We start from the raw sequence: 2,819 nt of genomic DNA, 5'->3' as shown, positions 1-2,819 counted from the left end.
GGTTGAATGAGCAGTTAACAAAATCTTGGCACTATTTCATTGTACTAGAGAATTATTTATCACATATAATGTAATCAAGCAATTATGTTAATTATATCGCATACATGATTTTATCATGAAAAAAAAATGATTTTGCTTAAGAAATGGAGAAACCTGCTATAGAAAAAATGTTAACTTATGAATAATATATATAAATATATATACATAATCAATACAATATTGATAAAAAATAATGGAACATTGTTGTACATTCACATACAACTCTCTTGCTAAGAGTAATATATACTGCAAGGAAACACAATTTCTTCGCTGTTTCTCCCCCATGTTCCGTGTTATGTCCCCCAGTGCCAAAGAAAGCAATGAGTACTCACCAAACTGGAATGGCGACTTTGAACGTTGGTTTAATTGCCTCATGTAGCGCAAAGGTGGGTTATGCATGGCAACATTTGATGATGAAAATAAAATAACATGCAATAGAGATAAAAAAATATTGATTGAAAATGAAAACTCAAGATATTTCAGAAGTTTTATTTGTTTATTGTAATACATTTTCTGTTTTGCGATATAAGTGATAATTCTGAGTCTGTTTATCCCTTGAAGGTTTTCCTGTAAACTCCATCTTGGGCAGATGGTTGGCAGAGATAGGTTGTAGAGTATACGCCATAAAATTTTAAACACTTCAGGGAAGCACGGCATTATATTATATATATATAAAGTCCAGGCTTTAATTTTACGACTGTATTTTAATAAAATCAGGCGTACTCTCTAAAGTCAATAATTGTAATAAAATTCAATATTTTTATAAATATGGTGTACTATATGGTTAGTGATGGTGAAATTAACTTGTCCTATCTTAGTGATAATTTATTCGTTTGTACTTTGAGTATACTTTGTTCATAATTTAAACAAAGTTTGTTTGGTAAAATTTTGCTTTGTATATATTATAATCATTACATACACATTCTGTATTATAAACAAAGTAATTACAGAACACGAGCGAAATAATTGTTATGATTCGATAGAAAGAATGGTTAATTTCTCCTTTACATTTTTAGGAATTCATTTATCATTCAGTTTTTCAATTTAGAGTAAAAGTGATTTATGTTATAATGTTGATAGTTATTATTGGAGATAAGATGGCTGTAAATTATTTCTCCACAAAACAATACGTTATCAATGCTTCTGACGAGAAGGCATATTGAGCACACCCGAGTCTCTTATTGTACTTCAAAGCCATTCAATTACCCAACACATTAACACCAAGCTTGGCAACTGTTACCATGGTAACATTCTTGCAGGTGCCAAAATAGAACAAATATCGTCAATATTTTTATTTCGGTTCATTGGTTTTTACTGAACTAAATTAGGCTTATGATTTATGAAATGGCCCTCGGCTTCACCTTATTCAGAGTTATATTGTCGCTTGATTTCACGTAGAATCTTCCCTTCACCCTAGGCTGTGAAAAAAGACATCAACGTCCTTTCTATCCAAAGGTTCACCATAAACTAGCCAAAGTCATAAAGATGACACATCTTCTGTCACATCGATTGACTGTCTAAGTCTTAAGCAATAAGAAAAAATATAACGCACAACAGCAGAGTAGAAATAGAAACACGTGCAAAAAATAAATACCAAAATTGTGTTTCAATCTTTGTCATTTTTCATTTTTGTAATATTGAACACTGAACATGATTTATATATGGGAAAATAACACGAAGATGTAGAAAAAAAATCTAAATGACATTTTCGAAAATCTCCATTTCTCATTTTGTTAATATTCAGCGAGAGCTATGATTTACATGTCCCCCATTTAATTATTACAGAAAAAACAATTAATCACGAGGGTAAATTGCAACGCATCATAAGTCCACGAGGAATGGGTCTTTTGTTCATTTATTTTCTAATTTTTACCATTTTACTTGTATCTTACTTCCAACACATATGGTTAGATCACAGGTATCTGAAATATAAACAAACAAATATGAAATATTAATATCGCACATATGTAAATATAAATATACAAATTATAGTATTAGTATATTTTTTTTTATTATTATGCTATTTACAAAATACAATTAAAATTGAATATGACATACATTTATCAAATGTAATTAATATAAAATTATCAAGCAATAGTTTTCAGGTATGAATACAATTGTCAATATAAATTGATTTTAGCAGTAAGTCATGTAATAACTATATATTTCTTTAAAACAAATTCTGTAACGTTCTTGACGTATGGAAGAAATGAGAAAAACAAACCCAGACAAACTACTGAAAATAAACGAATAAAAAAAGTTAGAAATATTCCTAAATTGTTCGTTATAGCATATATACAACGTGACGATAGACGGTGTCGTATTTCCCACCAAGGGTATACCAACCCCCTGAATAGTCCTTTAAAAAGCACTAGTTTGCATTTATCTTTAGCTATTATTTTGGCTGATAGTTTAAGATTCTGTATGACTCTCAGGAGGAAAATTCTGCCCGTAATGTCAGCCTGTTTACACCACGACTGCCATTTTGTCAAGCGATTAAGACTCAAGCTGAAGAAAAAGTGAACACTTAATTCTATTAATTATCCTATAAAACTGATAGTTTCCACAAATCTAGATACCTTTTGCAAGATAATGAAATTAAACGCCATCACGGGATTGAGAAAATAACTGTTGAGACCAGTCGAAGCTACCTCGCTAGTAAGCCACTATCTACGTAAAGGTGTGATTCGGTCAGCGCAGTCACTTGCCGAGCCCATTTTCTAACGGCGTCGCTGATTGGTCGGAATACGTTCGCTCTGATTTCCATGCAAATGATTTAT

The sequence above is a fragment of the Mizuhopecten yessoensis genome, unplaced genomic scaffold (genome assembly GCF_002113885.1).
Source record: "Mizuhopecten yessoensis strain PY_sf001 unplaced genomic scaffold, ASM211388v2 scaffold2711.2, whole genome shotgun sequence".
NCBI lineage: Eukaryota > Metazoa > Mollusca > Bivalvia > Pectinida > Pectinidae > Mizuhopecten > Mizuhopecten yessoensis.
This window is presented reverse-complemented; position numbering follows the sequence as displayed.